This window comes from Anguilla anguilla, chromosome 3 (genome assembly GCF_013347855.1).
Source record: "Anguilla anguilla isolate fAngAng1 chromosome 3, fAngAng1.pri, whole genome shotgun sequence".
Lineage (NCBI taxonomy): Eukaryota > Metazoa > Chordata > Actinopteri > Anguilliformes > Anguillidae > Anguilla > Anguilla anguilla.
This window is the reverse complement of record NC_049203.1, coordinates 25,898,912-25,916,886: the sequence shown is the minus strand read 5'-3', so window position 1 is coordinate 25,916,886 and position 17,975 is coordinate 25,898,912. Positions and strand designations below refer to the sequence as shown.

The 17,975-nt window shown below is 39.7% G+C and overlaps 1 protein-coding gene across 1 annotated transcript in view; it reads right to left on the bottom strand.

Moving 5' to 3' along the window:
• LOC118224221 (von Willebrand factor A domain-containing protein 3B-like) overlaps nucleotides 1-17,975 on the bottom strand; it is a 91,512-nt gene that overhangs the window by 52,374 nt on the left and 21,163 nt on the right. The gene's annotated exons all lie outside the window — the stretch shown is intronic.

The window sequence follows — 17,975 nt, the reverse complement described above, 5'->3', positions numbered from 1 at the left end:
GACAAAGGTGGGGCCAATGGCAAAGTTGTAGAGCACGTTCAGATGCATAGGTCGATGAAGTTTTGTGTTCATCTAACTTATGGTGTTGGCGTTATGGGCTTTTACGCGTTACCCTTTGTTATAGCGCCACCATCTGGCTGACTTACGTGCTTTTTAGTGCCTGAGTAGTGGGGGGCCATAGGAACCCACCTGCCAAATTTGGTTGCTCCAGGACTTATGGGTGCTGAGCCTCAGACACTTTTAGCGGAGAAAAATAATAATAATAATAATAAGAATAATCCTAACAGATACAATAGGGTTCCACCAGCTTCGCTGCTTGGACCCCTAATAATAATCCTAACAGATACAATAGGGTTCCACCAGCTTCGCTGCTTGGACCCCTAATAATCCTAACAGATACAATAGGGTTCCACCAGCTTCGCTGCTTGGACCCCTAATAATCCTAACAGATACAATAGGGTTCCACCAGCTTCGCTGCTTGGACCCCTAATAATCCTAACAAAAACAATAGGGTTCCACCAGCTTCGCTGCTTGGACCCCTAATTAAAGCCGCAAGCGGCGTTGGAAGGGGTCCAAGCATTGGCAGCATCGCGCCCCCTATGGAGCGATTTTAAAATGGCTTTGTCCTCATGATCATATGCCTTCATCCAACATATCTACTGAATATCATGATGATCGTATGAAATATTGATGACTTATGGCCAATTTTGTGCTAAGAGACGCTGTCGGATGACTTAGTTATGTCGCCATGGATGTGCCCTGGCCGCTTCGCGTAAAGGCCTTTACTATGTCGTAACACTTAGATGGTCCGGCGTGTATGCACAGCTGCAGTGTTTCTGCGCCGCAACTAAAAAAGGCGTCACACTAGTGTTGTCACGATACCAAAATTTTGACTTTGATACCGATACCAGGTGTAGTATCACGATAATTGATACTGAAACGATACTGATTCAATACTCGGTACCTAACGACACTGAAATTACCTTAATAGATCAGAAACATAATGTCCACAAGGGATGACCTCATTTTCGAATTCACGGTTTATTAAAAACCCGGTTTATTAACAACCTTTAAGTTGAAGCCTGTTCAACATATCAATAAGCATAGGACTATAGTGTTACAGCACTAAACCATAGAAAACTATATTAAATATATTTCAAAAATTAAACAATTGTAAAGTAAATTATCTGTAAACAGGTCTTTCACTTTAAAATATATCTAAAAACAGCACATTTCAATAACAATACAGCATCTTCCTATAATAAAATATTTACAAATTAGAACAGCTATTGCTACTGAAGTGAACTGAGTCTAAGCTTGCGCTGTATCAACCACGAAAAAATACACAAGCGCAGGTCACCTCACTTGCCAACCTTAGTTGCTACTGCCATCTAGCGAAGATTCTGACAAATCATAACTTTTCATCCTCTCAATCGGTAATGCGGGAGACACATGTCCCTGGCTTTTACATTTGACGCAAAACTACCGAACGTCGGAAAATTCTAATACCAAACCGTTTCTTTTTTTTTTTTTAAGTACCGAAAAAGTGCTGAAGTGTCGGTGTACTGTGCAACAGTACGTCAGACACATATACCAATCCATTGCTCAACTTAGCAGAGAATGCACATTTCAGAGCGCCTCAGAGACAGATAGGATAATAATACATATTTCATATAGCCTAATAAATACGACATAAAAAAAACGAAACGAAAAATCAACTGGACATTCCTGCTAGCATGCGTGCTGCGCGAAGAATACCTTATTATTTATTTAGACATTGGCAGACTACAGCATTTGCGACTTTTGTTTATATTCAATAGTAATTGCAGCGAGAAACTGCAGCTGTAGACACAAGAAAGTTTGTTATATTATGGTAACAACGGAATGAGGCGGACTATATATATAGGCTATATTTACCGTCATTGTTTTATTATACCAGCGTGTTTTCGCGCGTTTGCAGAGAAACTCAATTACTATCAATAAAAATGGTTTAGCTAATTCCCAGCGTAGCCTAATGACGGATGGAGATGGGACTAAAATAATTTTCAACCGTCCACCACATTTCAGCAACGTTCCAACACTCTCGTCATCACTGTTCCATGGGTCACAAAAACTATTACACTAACGCTTACATTGCAGTGTGAAAAATCTACATTATATAATACCACTAACCTATTTAAAGACACCCAATTTCAAAAAGAACGTATATAACGAAAAGAACGTATATAACCGAAATATTTTGAGCAGTAATACTTACATAGCAACATGACATTTTATCTGTGTTTAGTAGCCTAGTATAGAGACAGAAAATCAATTACAAAGTCCTATCCGCTTCTGTTTTGCGTCAGATAGGTCTATCAGCAAAGAAATGGCTTAGCTAAGCCCTTAAGTCCTCAGTAATAATAGTACTCTACAAGAAATTATGAAAATCGTTGACAACGTTTAGTTAGGTGAATCGTCTTTTATGCTACGCCACAATGCGCAAGTGAATGCGATAAGAAAATATTCCGTTGCGCTGAACTATAAAACGCTATTCCAAATGAAAAATCATACATGTTATACATCGTTAGAAAGCTTATACTCTCACCTACTGAATAAATGAACTGTCAATGAAGCCAAATCGTACGAAAAACGGCGACAACGCCTTAAGCAACAGGAATCACAAACGGATTGTCCACGACAATATATGACCACTCAGTCGCAAAAGGGACATCTCTACGCGTGAAACCGGTGGTAAGATTGTATAATTATTCAAAGTTTAGTCCCAGATATTGACTGTAGAATGACGTGGTAATTTTTAAAAAAAAGTTAGTCTCGCTTATTGCGTCATTCAGTTAGCAGCGTTTTCACTGCTGTATTGGCATATTTTAGGGCTAATGTCGGGTTCATCTTGTTGCTACGGAATATTGCATTACATTACAGGCATTTGGCAGACGCTCTTATCCAGAGCGATGTACAACAAAATGTATAACCATAACCAGGAACAAGTGTGTCGAAAACCCTAGAGGGCAGTAGCCTACCGTTCTAAGTGCAGGGAACAACCGCATTGTTCAATTTAAACCCTGTAGGTTACACTGATTAACACTAACACAGACAAGAACAGCAACAACGCAGTCCATGCACAAATACAAGCAATAGTTAAGACGAGTTAAGTCACCTACGAAACAACTACATAGTTACAACCCTAAGCTTACTGTCAATTTAGAGATTAAATTGAGAATACGATTTCTCTCAGCATAATGACGGATTTAAAGACTAAACGAACTCACCCGATATTGTCTTCAAACGGACCGTATTATTTATCTAGACATTGGCAGACTACAGCATACATTGCGTCTTTTGTTTATATTCAATATTAGTAATTGCAGCGAGAAACTGCAGCTCTAGGTCGTTATGTGATGGTAGCAACGGAACGAAGCGGACTATATATGTATTAGGCTACCGTTATTATTTCATTATACCAGCGTGTTTTCGCGCGTTTGCACAGAAACTCAGAACCCATAAATAAAATGGTTTAGCTGTTTCTCAGCATAATGACGGATTTAAAGAGTAAACGAACTCACCTGTTATTGTCTTCAAATGGATCCATGTCAAAGAAAAGTAATGATTCATCCTCTCAAAGCTTTACCGTAGCGTATTATTTATGCAGACATTGGCAGAGTACAGTATAAATTGCGTCTTTTGTGAATATTCAATGTTAGAAATTGCAGCGAGAAACTGCAGCTGTAGACACAAGATAGTCTGTTATGTTGTGGTAGCAACGTAACGAAGTGGACTATGTATGTATTACCGTCATTGTTTTATTATACCAGCGTGTTTTCGCGCATTTGCACAGAAACTCAAAAACTACCAATATAATGGTTTAGCTTTTTCTCACCATAATGACAGATTTAAAGACTTAACGAACTCACCCGATACTGTCTTCAAATGGATCCATGCCAAAGAAAAGTAATTATTCATCCTCTCAGAAAGGTTTTACTGAAAAACTTTGGGTAGCCTATCCTAGCATGCACGCTAGGTGGCACTGTCAGACCGTGCTTTCACTGCTAAAAACTAGACCCTACGGCGTCGGATCACTTGCGTCGCCATGGTTGTCCCTTGCCGTAAAGAAGTTTACTCTATGTCGTAACCGTTTAGATTTGGAGCTCCAGCTTTTCCGCACCCCACCTAATGAAAAAGTCCAAATGGTGTGCAAACCATACGGCGGACATAGGTGCTTCCAATAAGAAAGTTGTAGAGCACATTCAGATGCATCGGTCGATGAAGTTTTGTGTTGATCTGACTTATGGTGTGGGAGTTATGACCTTTTAAAGTATGATCCTTTGTTATAGCGCCACCATCTGGCCGACATGGGTGATTTTTAGTGCCTGAGTAGTGGGGGGCCACAGGAACGCACCTACCAAATTTGGTTGGTCTACAACTTATGGTTGCTGAGCCTCAGACATTTTAGCCGAGAAAACTGCCACGCCCCAACTAAAAAGTCAAAATGGCGGGCAAACAATATGGCGGACAAAGGTGGGGCCAATGGCAAAGTTGTAGAGCACGTTCAGATGCATAGGTCAATGAAGTTTTGTGTTCATCTAACTTATGGTGTGGGCGTTATGGGCTTTTACGCGTTACCCTTTGTTATAGCGCCACCATCTGGCTGACTTACGTGCTTTTTAGTGCCTGAGTAGTGGGGGGCCATAGGAACCCACCTGCCAAATTTGGTTGCTCCAGGACTTATGGGTGCTGAGCCTCAGACACTTTTAGCGGAGAAAAATAATAAGAATTAAAGCCGCAAGCGGCGTTGGAAGGGGTCCAAGCAGTGGCAGCATCGCGCCCCCTATGGAGCGATTTTAAAAAGGCTTTGTCCTCACGATCATATGCCTTCACCCAACATATCTACTGAATATCATGATGATCGTATGATATATTGATGAGTTATGGCCAATTTTGAGCTAAGAGATGCTGTCGGATGACTTAGTTACGTCGCCATGGATGTGTCCTGGCCGCTTCCCGTCAAGGCCTTTACTATGTCGTAACACTTAGATGGCATGTCGTAACACTTAGATGGTCCGGTGTGCATGCACAGCTGCAGCGTTTCTGCGCCGCAACTAAAAAAGGCGTCACACTAGTGTTGTCACGATACCGAAATTTTGACTTTGATACTGGTACCAGGTTTAGTATTACGATACTCAATACTGAAATGATACTTGAAACTTAAACGGTGCTAATTCGATACTCGGTACCTAACGATACTGAAATAACCTTAATAGATCAGAAACGTAATGTCCACAAGGGTTGACCTCATTTTCGAATTCATGGTTTATGAACAACCTGGTTCATTAACAACCTTTAAGTTGAAGCCTCTTCAACATATTAATATGCATAGGCCTATAGTGTTACAACACTGAACAATAGAAAAATGTTAAAAATATTTCAAAAATTAAACAGTTGTAAAGTAAATAATTTTTAAAACAGGTTTTTCACCTTTAAATAGATTGGAAAAACAGCATATTTTAATAACTATACAGCATCTATCTATAATAAAATATTTCCAAATTGGAACACCTATTGCTACTGAAGTGAACTGAGTCAAAGCTTGCGCTGTATCAGGGAAGTGAATGCACAAGCGCAGGTCACCTCACTTGGCAACCTTAGTTGCTACTGCCATCTAGCGAAGATTCTGACAAACTACACTTTTCATCCTCTAAATCAGTAATGCGGGAGACACATTTCCCTGGCTTTTACATTTGACACAGAACTACCGAACATCGGGAAATTCAAATACGAAACCGTTTTTTTTTTCTGTTTTTTTTTTTTTTTTTTTTTTTTAAGTACCCAGAAAGTGCTGAAGTTTTGGCATACCGTGCAACACTACGTCAGACACATATTCCAATCCATTGCTCAGTTTAGCAGAGAATGCACATTTCAGAGCGCCACAGAGACAGATAGAATAATGACACTAAATGCACATTTCAAATAATAAAGACGACATTGAGAAAAAACTAAAAAAAGGACTTAATATCAACTCGCGACCCGCCTGCTGACCGCAGAGCAGCCTACCGGTTTATTTATGTAGACATTGGCAGATCAGAAAATTTTCGGTTAAGCTGACCTATAAAACGCTATTCCAAAAGCCAAATCAGACATGTTATACATCGTTAGAAAGCTTATACTCTCACCTACTGAATAAATGAATTGTCAATCAAGCCAAATTGGACTAAGAAGAACGACAACGCCGTAAGCAACAGGTGTGGTATTACGCACAGCTATTTTTGAGAATATCCGACATTTCACAAACGGATTATCCAAGACAATATATAACCACTCATTCGCAAAAGGGACATCTCTACGCGTAAAACCGATGGTAAGATTGTATATTTATTAAATGTTTAGTCCCAGATATTGACTGTAGAATGACATGGTATAATTTTTTTTTAATTGTCTCGTTTATTTCGTTATTCAGTGAGCAGCCTTTTCACTGCTGTATTAGCATATTTTAGGGCTAATGTCGGGTTCATCTTGTTGCTACGGAATATTGCATTACATTACAGGCATTTGGCAGACGCTCTTATCCAGAGCGATGTACAACAAAATGTATAACCATAACCAGGAACAAGTGTGTCGAAAACCCTAGAGGGCAGTAGCCTACCGTTCTAAGTGCAGGGAACAACCGCATAGTTCAACTTGGACCCGGTAGGTTAAACTGATTAACGCTAACACAAACAAGAACAGCAACAACGCAGTCTATGAGAACATTCAAGCAATAGTTAAGACGAGTTAAGACTAAGTCACCTACGGAACAACTACCTAGTTACAACCCTAAGCTTACAGTCAATTTAGAAATTAAATAGAGAATACGATTTCTCAGCACAATGACGGATTTAAAGACTAAACGAACTCACCCGATGTTGTCTTCAAATGGACCGTATTATTTTAGACATTGGCAGACTACAGCGTATAATGCGTCTTTTGTTTATATTCAATATTAGTAATTGCAGCGAGAAACTGCAGCTGTAGGTCGTTATGTTATGGTAGCAACGGAACGAAGCGGACTATATATGTATTAGGCTACCGTCATTGTTTCATTATACCAGCGTGTTTTCGCGCGTGTGGACAGAAACTCAGAACCTATCAATACAATGGTTTAGCTATTTCTCACCATAATGACAGATTTAAAGACTGAACGAACTCATCCGATATTGTCTTCAAATGGATCCATGCCAAAGAAAAGTAATGATTCATCCTCTCAAAGCTTTAACGTAGCGTATTATTTATTTAGACATTAGCAAAATACAGCATAAATTGCGTCTTTTGTGAATATTCAATGTTTGAAATTGCAGCGAGAACTGCAGCTGTAGACATAAGATAGTCTGTTATGTTGTGGTAGCAACGGAACGAAGCGGACTATATATGTATTACCGTCATTGTTTTATTATACCAGCGTGTTTTCGCGCGTGTGCACAGAAACTCAGAACCTATCAATAAAATGGTTTAACTATTTCTCAGCATAATGACAGATTCAAAGACTAAACGAACTCACCCGATACTGTCTTCAAATGGATCCATGCCAAAGAAAAGTAATTATTCATCCTCTCAGAAAGCTTTTACTGAAAAACTTTTGGTCGCCTATCCTAGCATGCACGCTAGGTGGCAGTGTCAGACCGTGCTTTCACTGATAAAAACTAGCGTCGCCATGGTTGTCGCTTGCCGTAAAGAAGTTTACTCGATGTCGTAATCGTTTGGATTTGGAGCTCCAGTTTTTTCCGCACCCCACCTAATGAAAAAGTCCAAATGGTGTGCAAACCATATGGCGGACATAGGTGCTCCCAATAGGAAAGTTGTAGAGCACATTCAGATGCATCAGTCGATGAAGTTTTGTGTTGATCTGACTTACGGTGTGGGAGTTATGACCTTTTAAACTATGATCCTTTGTTATAGCGCCACCATCTGGCCGACATAGGTGATTTTTAGTGCCTGGGTAGTGGGGTGCCATAGGAACCCACCTACCAAATTTGGTTGGTCTACAACTTATGGTTGCTGAGCCTCAGACATTTTTGCGGAGAAAACTGCCACGCCCCAACTAAAAAGTCTAAATGGCAGGCAAACAATATGGCGGACATAGGTGGGGCCAATGGCAAAGTTGTAGAGCACGTTCAGATGCATAGGTCGATGAAGTTTTGTGTTCATCTAACTTATGGTGTGGGCGTTATGGGCTTTTACGCGTTACCCTTTGTTATAGCGCCACCATCTGGCTGACTTACGTGCTTTTTAGTGCCTGAGTAGTGGGGGGCCATAGGAACCCACCTGCCAAATTTGGTTGCGCCAGGACTTATGGGTGCTGAGCCTCAGACACTTTTAGCGGAGAAAAATAATAATAATAATAATAAGAATAATCCTAACAGATACAATAGGGTTCCACCAGCTTCGCTGCTTGGACCCCTAATAATCCTAACAGATACAATAGGGTTCCACCAGCTTCGCTGCTTGGACCCCTAATAATAATAATAAGAATAATCCTAACAGATACAATAGGGTTCCACCAGCTTCGCTGCTTGGACCCCTAATAATAATAATCCTAACAGATACAATAGGGTTCCACCAGCTTCGCTGCTTGGACCCCTAATTAAAGCCGCAAGCGGCGTTGGAAGGGGTCCAAGCATTGGCAGCATCGCGCCCCCTATGGAGCGATTTTAAAATGGCTTTGTCCTCATGATCATACGCCTTCACCCAACATATCTACTGAATATCATGATGATCGTATGAAATACTGATGACTTATGGCCAATTTTGAGCTAAGAGACGCTGTCGGATGACTTAGTTACGTCGCCATGGATGTGTCCTGGCCGCTTCCCATCAAGGCCTTTACTATGTCGTAACACTTAGATGGCATGTCGTAACACTTAGATGGTCCGGTGTGCATGCACAGCTGCAGTGTTTCTGCGCCGCAACTAAAAAAGGCGTCACACTAGTGTTGTCACGATACCGAAATATTGACTTTGATACTGATACCAGGTTTAGTATTACGATACTCAATACTGAAATGATACTTGAAACTTAAACGGTGCTAATTTGATACTCGGTACCTAACGATAGTGAAATTACCTTAATAGATCAGAAACGTAATGTCCGCAATGGTTGACCTCATTTTCTAATTCATGGTTTATTAACAACCTGGGTCATTAACAACCTGTAAGTTGAAGTCTCTTCAACATATTAATATGCATAGGCCTATAGTGTTACAACACTGAACAATAGAAAAACATGTTAAATATATTTCAAAAATTAAACAGTTGTAAAGTAAATAATCTTTAAAACAGGTCTTTCACCTTTAAATAGATTTAAAAACTGCATATTTTAATAACAATAAAGCATCTATCTATAATAAAATATTTCCAAATTGGAACACCTATTGCTACTGAAATGAACTGAGTCAAAGCTTGCGCTGTATGAGGGAAGTGAATGCACAAGCGCAGGTCACCTCACTTGGCAACCTTAGTTGCTACTGCCATCTAGCGAAGATTCTGACAAACTACACTTTTCATCCTCTAAATCAGTAATGCGGGAGACACATTTCCCTGGCTTTTACATTTGACGGAGAACTACCGAACGTCGGAAAATTCTAATACCGAACCGTTTCTTTTTTTTTTTTTTTTAAGTACCGAAAAAGTGCTGAAGTGTCGGTGTACTGTGCAACACTACGTCAGACACATATATCAATCCATTGCTCAGCTTAGCAGAGAATGCACATTTCAGAGCGCCTCAGAGACAGATAGGATAATAATACATATTTCATATAGCCTAATAAATACGACATTAAAAAAAACGACACGAAAAATCAACTGGACATTCCTGCTAGCACGCGTGCTGCGCGAAGAATCCCTTATTATTTATTTAGACATTGACAGACTACAGCATTTGCGTCTTTTGTTTATATTCAATGGTAATTCCAGCGAGAAACTGCAGCTGTAGACACAAGAAAGTTTGTTATATTATGGTAACAACGGAATGAGGCGGACTACATATATAGGCTATATTTACCGTCATTGTTTTATTATACCAGCGTGTTTTCGCGCGTTTGCAGAGAAACTCAATTACTATCAATAAAAATGGTTTAGCTATTTCTCAGCATAGCCTAATGACGGATGGAGATGGGACGAAAATAATTTTCAACCGTCCACCACATTTTAGCAACATTCCAACACTCTCGTCATCACTGTTCCATGGGTCACAAAAACTATTACACTAACGCTTACATTGCAGTGTGAAAAATCCACATTATATAATACCACTAACCTATTTAAAGACACCCAATTTCAAAAAGAACGTATATAACTAAAAGAACGTATATAACCGAAATATTTTGAGCAGTAATACTTACATAGCAACATGACATTTTATCTGTTTAGAAGCCTAGTATAGAAACAGAAAATCAATGACAAAGTCCTATCCGCTTCTGTTTTGCGTCAGAAAACGATTTCAGATAGGTCTATCAGCAAAGAAATTGCTTAGCTAAGCCCTGAAGTCCTCAATAATAATAGTACTCTACAAGAAATTATGAAAATCGTTGACAACGTTTAGTTAGGTGAATCGTCTTTTATGCTACGCCACAGTGAGTGCGATAAGAAAATATTCCGTTGCGCTGAACTATAAAACGCTATTCCAAATGAAAAATCATACATGTTATACATCGTTAGAAAGCTTATACTCTCACCTACTGAATAAATGAACTGTCATTCAAGCCAGATTGTACGAAAAACGGCGACAACGCCGTAAGCAACAGGAATCACAAACGGATTGTCCAAGGCAATATATGACCACTCAGTCGCAAAAGGGACATCTCTACGCGTAAACCCAATGGTAAGATTGTATATTTATTCAATGTTTAGTCCCAGATATTGACTGTAGAATGACATGGTATAATTACAGAAAAATTGTCTCGTGTATGTCGTTATTCAGTGAGCAGCGTTGTCACTGCTGTAGTGGCATATTTTAGGGCTAATGTCGGGTTTATCTTGTTGCTACGGAATATTGCACTACATTACATTACAGGCTTTTGGCAGACGCTCTTATCTAGAGCGACGTACAACAAAATGTATAACCATAATCAGGAACAAGTGCGTCGAAAACCCTAGAGGGCAGTAGCCTACCGTTCCAAGTGCAGGGAACAACCGCATAGTCCAACTTGGACCCTGTAGGTTAAACTGATTAACACTAACACAAACAAGTACAGCAACAACGCAGTCTATGCGAAAGTACAAGCAACAGTTAAGACGAGTGCATTAACTAAGTCACCTACGAAACAGCTAACTAGTTACAACCCTAACCTTACAGTTAATTTAGAGATTAAATTGAGAATACGATTCTCTCAGCATAATGACGGATTTAAAGAGTAAACGAACTCACCCGTTATTGTCTTCAAATGGATCCATGTCAAAGAAAAGTAATGATTCAGCCTCTCAAAGCTTTACCGTAGCGTATTATTTATTTAGACACTGGCAGAGTACAGCATAAATTGCGTATTTTGTGAATATTCAATGTTAGAAATTGCAGCGAGAAACTGCAGCTGTAGGTCATTATGTTATGATAGCAACGGAACGAAGCGGACAATATATGTATTAGGCTACCGTCATTGTTTCATTAGACCAGCGTGTTTTCGCGCGTTTTCACAGAAACTCACAACCAATAAATAAAATGGTTTAGCTGTTTCTCAGCATAATGACAGATTCAAAGACTAAACGAACTCACCCGATACTGTCTTCAAATGGATCCATGCCAAATAAAAGTAATTATTCATCCTCTCAGAAAGCTTTTACTAAGAAACTTTGGGTAGCCGATCTTAGCATGCACGCTAGGTGGCAGTGTCAGACCGTGCTTTCACTGATAAAAACTAGCGTCGCCATGGTTGTCGCTTGCCGTAAAGAAGTTTACTCGATGTCGTAACCGTTTAGATTTGGAGCTCCAGCTTTTTCCGCACCCCACCTAATGAAAAAGGCCAAATGGTGTGCAAACCATAAGGCGGACATAGGTGCTCCCAATAGGAAAGTTGTAGAGCACATTCAGATGCATCAGTCGATGAAGTTTTGTGTTGATCTGACTTATGGTGTGGGAGTTATGGCCTTTTAAAGTATGACCCTCTTGTTATAGCGCCACCATCTGGCCAACATAAGTGATTTTTAGTGTCTGAGTAGTGGGGGGCCATAGGAACCCACCTGCCAAATTTGGTTGCTCTAGGACTTATGGTTGCTGAGCCTCAGACATTTCAGCTGAGAAAACTGCCACGCCCCACCTAAAAAGTCTAAATGGCGGTCAAACAATATGGCGGACAAAGGTGAGGCCAATGGCAAAGTTGTAGATCACGTTGAGATGCATCAGTCGATGAAGTTTTGTGTTGATCTAACTTATGGTGTGGGAGTTATGGCCTTTTACGCATAACCCTTTGTCATAGCGCCACCATCTGGCCGACGTACGTGATTTTTAGTGCCTGAGTAGTGGGGGGCCATAGGAACCTACCTGCCAAATTTGGTTGCTCCAGGACTTTTGGTTGCTGAGCCTCAGACTCTTTTAGCGGAGAAAAATAAGAATAATAATAATAATTAAAGCCGCAAGCGGCGTTGGGAGGGGTCCAAGCATTGGCAGCATCGCGCCCCTTATGGAGCGATTTTAAAATGGCTGTGTCCTCATGGTCATACGCCTTCACCCAACATATGTACTGAATATTGTGATGATCGTATAAAAAATTGATGACTTGTGGCCAATTTTGTGCTGAGACGCTGGCTGATGACTTAGTTGCGTCGCCATGGATGTGTCCTGACAGCTTCACGTCAAGGCCTTGACTATGTCGTAACATTTAGATGGCATGGCGTAACACTTAGATGGCCGAGCGTGTATGTACAGCTGCAGCGCTTCCCTGCCGCAACTAAAAAAAGCGCCACACTAGTGTTGTCATGATAGAATAGAATAATAATTAGAAAAACAAATTCATGGTTTATGAACAACCTGGTTCATGAACAACCTTTAAGTTGAAGCCTCTGCAACATATGAATATGCAGAGGCCTATAGTGTTACAACACTGAACAATGGAGAAATATGTTAAATATATTTCTGAAATTGAACAGTTGTAAAGTAAATAATCTTTAAAACAGGTCTTTCACCTTTAAATAGATTTAAAAACAGCATATTGTAATAACAATACAGCATCTATCTATAATAAAATATTTCCAAATTGGAACACCTATTGCTACTGAAGTGAACTGAGTCAAAGCTTGCGCTGAATCAAAGAGCTGAGTGCACAAGCACAAGTCACCTCACTTGCCAACCTTAGTTGCTACTGCCTTCTAGCGAAGATTCTGACAAACTACACTTTTCATCCTCTAAATCAGTAATGCGGGAGACAATTTTCCCTGGCTTTTATATTTGACTCAAAACTACCGAACGTCGGAATATTCTAATACCGAACCGTTAATTTTTTTTCTTTTCTTTTTTTTTAAGTGCCGAGAAAGTGCTGAAGTTTTGGTATACTGTGCAACACTACGTCAGACACATATTCCAATCCATTGCTCAGTTTAGCAGAGAATGCACATTTCAGAGCGCCACAGAGACAGATAGAATAATAACACATGAATGCACATTTCAAATAATAACTACGACATTGAGAAAAAACGGAAAAAAGACCTTATATCAACTCGCGAATTGCGTGGTCCGCGCGAAGTAGACTACCGTTTTATTTATTTAGACATTGGCAAATAAGAAACGTTTTAGTTGCGTTGACCTATAAAACGCTATTCCAAAAGCAAAGTCAGACATGTTATACATCGTTAGAAAGCTTATAATCTCACCTACTGAATACATGAATTGTCAATCAAGCCAAATTGGACTAAGAAGAACGACAACGCCGTACGCAACAGGTGTGGTATTACGCACAGCTATTTTTGAAAAAATCCGACATTTCACAAACGGATTATCCAAGACAATATATGGCCACTCATTCGCAAAAGGGACATCTCTACGCGTAAAACCAATGGTATGATTGTATATTTATTCAATGTGTAGTCCCAGATATTGACTGTAGAATGACGTGGTAATTTTTTAAAAAAAAGTTAGTCTCGCTTATTTCGTCATTCAGTTAGCAGCGTTTTCACTGCTGTATTGGCATATTTTAGGGCTAATGTCGGGTTCATCTTGTTGCTACGGAATATTGCATTACATTACAGGCATTTGGCAGACGCTCTTATCCAGAGCGATGTACAACAAAATGTATAACCATAACCAGGAACAAGTGTGTCGAAAACCCTAGAGGGCAGTAGCCTACCGTTCTAAGTGCAGGGAACAACCGCATTGTTCAATTTAAACCCTGTAGGTTACACTGATTAACACTAACACAGACAAGAACAGCAACAACGCAGTCTATGAAAAAATTCAAGCAATAGTTAAGACGAGTTAAAACTAAGTCACCTACGAAACAACTACCTAGTTACAACCCTAAGCTTACAGTCAATTTAGAGATTAAATTGAGAATACGATTTCTCTCAGCATAATGACGGATTTAAAGACTAAACGAACTCACTCGATATTGTCTTCAAATTGACCCTATTATTTATTTTGACATTGGCAGACTACAGCATAAATTGCGTCTTTTGTTTATATTCAATATTAGTAATTGCAGCGAGAAACTGCAACTCTAGGTCGTTATGTGATGGTAGCAACGGAACGAAGCGGACTATATATGTATTAGGCTACCGTTATTATTTCATTATACCAGCGTGTTTTCGCGCGTTTGCACAGAAACTCAGAACCCATAAATAAAATGGTTTAGCTGTTTCTCAGCATAATGACGGATTTAAAGAGTAAACGAACTCACCTGTTATTGTCTTCAAATGGATCCATGTCAAAGAAAAGTAATGATTCATTCTCTCAAAGCTTTACCGTAGCGTATTATTTATGTAGACATTGGCAGAGTACAGTATAAACTGCGTCAGTTGTGAATATTCAATGTTAGAAATTGCAGCGAGAAACTGCAGCTGTAGACACAAGATAGTCTGTTATGTTATGGTAGCAACGGAACGAAGCGGACTATGTATGTATTACCGTCATTGTTTTATTATACCAGCGTGTTTTCGCGCGTGTGCACAGAAACTCAGAACCTATCAATAAAATGGTTTAACTATTTCTCAGCATAATGACAGATTCAAAGACTAAACGAACTCACCCGATACTGTCTTCAAATGGATCCATGCCAAAGAAAAGTAATTATTCATCCTCTCAGAAAGCTTTTACTGAAAAACTTTTGGTCGCCTATCCTAGCATGCACGCTAGGTGGCAGTGTCAGACCGTGCTTTCACTGATAAAAACTAGCGTCGCCATGGTTGTCGCTTGCCGTAAAGAAGTTTACTCGATGTCGTAATCGTTTGGATTTGGAGCTCCAGCTTTTCCGCACCCCACCTACTGAAAAAGTCCAAATGGTGTGCAAACCATATGGCGGACATAGGTGCTCCCAATAGGAAAGTTGTAGAGCACATTCAGATGCATCAGTCGATGAAGTTTTGTGTTGATCTGACTTACGGTGTGGGAGTTATGACCTTTTAAACTATGATCCTTTGTCATAGCGCCACCATCTGGCCGACATAGGTGATTTTTAGTGCCTGAGTAGTGGGGGGCCATAGGAACCCACCTACCAAAGTTGGTTGGTCTACAACTTATGGCTGCTGAGCCTCAGACATTTTAGCTGAGAAAACTGCCACGCCCCAACTAAAAAGTCTAAATGGCGGGCAAACAATATGGCGGACATAGGTGGGGCCAATGGCAAAGTTGTAGAGCACGTTCAGATGCATAGGTCGATGAAGTTTTGTGTTGATCTGACTTATGGTGTGGGAGTTATGGCCTTTTACGCAAAACCCTTTGTTATAGCGCCACCATCTGGCCGACGTACGTGGTTTTTAGTGCCTGAGTAGTGGGGGGCCATAGGAACCCACCTGCCAAATTTGGTTGCTCCAGGACTTATGGTTGCTGAGCCTCAGACACTTTTAGCGGAGAAAAATAAGAATAATAATCCTAACAGATACAATAGGGTTCCACCAGCTTCGCTGCTTGGACCCCTAATAATAATAATCCTAACAGATACAATAGGGTTCCACCAGCTTCGCTGCTTGGACCCCTAATAATCCTAACAGATACAATAGGGTTCCACCAGCTTCGCTGCTTGGACCCCTAATAACTATTGACCTACATCCCAATACAATTCTGACAGTTTCCGTATGCTTCCATAGACCTGTTAGGTTGATAAGGAGACCTCAGAGTGACAGCAGACAAGCCAGGACTTGTTCTGTTTGCAGTCAGTGCCTGTAGAACAGGCAGTATTCAACAAAAGCCTCAAAAGATCACTGCGTAGTAAAGTGGGCTCTTCACCACTAGGGGGCACTTTAGTCATAGTCTTCCCTTAGACACTATACACATATTTGCAAGTGCCAGCATAATCTTGAGGGAAGAAAAAGAAACCAAATTAATCAACTAAAATTGCCATGAATAATAATAACTTGTGGAAAGAAGGTAAGCGATGCAATTATTTGGCTGATGATCAGGAGGAGATAATTTGATGGCCAGATCCAGACAGACTGGTGAAATAATCTGGCCAGAATTCCAGCAATAGTTGGTTTATAACATGACAAAAATAACAGCAATTTTACATTATCATTTATTTCTGTAAATGTATAAGTCCATTACATTTGAGTTCTGAATGCACAGTATAACAGATTTAGATTTCCTTTAGGGATCTCTCTTCCTCTAATTTACCAAGCCAACACCAAGCTCTGTTCATTTTTGGCCCTATCCTCAAAACTGCATAAGGTCTTGCCCTGTTCTTAGCTGTTCATATATATTCCACTTCACAAGTATCAAGGGTGTCACTATGTCAAATCTCTTGTGTCTTCTATTCTAATGAACAGTACATTATTGACAAATTATATAAGCATAATTCAAGAATGTGAATGGTGGGAATTTAAGATAAAATGTTTCAAATAAAAAATAACACATCTCAATCTTTTTTTCTCATGCCATATTGATGTGTCCAGAACAAAAAAGCATTCCTGAAAATATAGTGTGAAAAGCACTGCTGGCACCAAGAAGAATTTCAGCCGTATTTCTATATTTTTCGTGTTACCCTTCCTATTTAAATATATTATCAAATAAAAGTAATTATTGGAAAAGGGAAGAATAAACATCATAAAGGTAAGACTATTATTATTTTGGTGTTTTTTTTACGATGATAATATTACGTGTTTATTTTGTATCAAGATAGACCTAGCGTTATCATATGAAATGTTGGGTGCATCGAATAAAGATTGGGTAGGGAAGTACTAGGGGCGGAGCTAGACAGGTGGGAGGCATCACAGTTTTTCCACCCCTCACACGCAGGTTTGGAACATGTATGGTTTTTCGTTTGTAATTTCTGGAGAAAAAAACCTTCAGTTGTTGCCCACAGGCAAAAGGCGAAAAGACGGTGAAAATAAATTATTAGATTTGTTTCATCCATTTATCAAAAATAAAAATAGGCAAAAATCTATTTTCAAAGGGAGCCCTTTAGATGAACATTTCAATGTTAAATCAATGTAAGCATCTGTGTATACCTTTACAAATAAGCTGTGTAGCATTCACCTTTTTAAGCAAACTGGCAAGGATTGTAAACATGGGCAAAAAAATTATAGGGAACCCACAGAAACACATCCTCTTCATAATGAGTTTGACATGCTTCCCTCTGGGAGGCTCTATGGAGTAGAGCCTCAAAAAGCATATTTAACAAGTATTTCATTCCACATGCCATTGCTTTGATGAATCTATAATGTTTTCACCCGTTAATCTCTATTAACTCTACTGAAATGTACTGGTAAGGTATCTGAGGCTCTGTTGTGTCATGTTGTCCATGCACTGGGTTGTTTGAGGCCTGTGTTGTCTGAGCCTATATATGGCCTATATTTTGTGACTTTTTCTTTTTACTG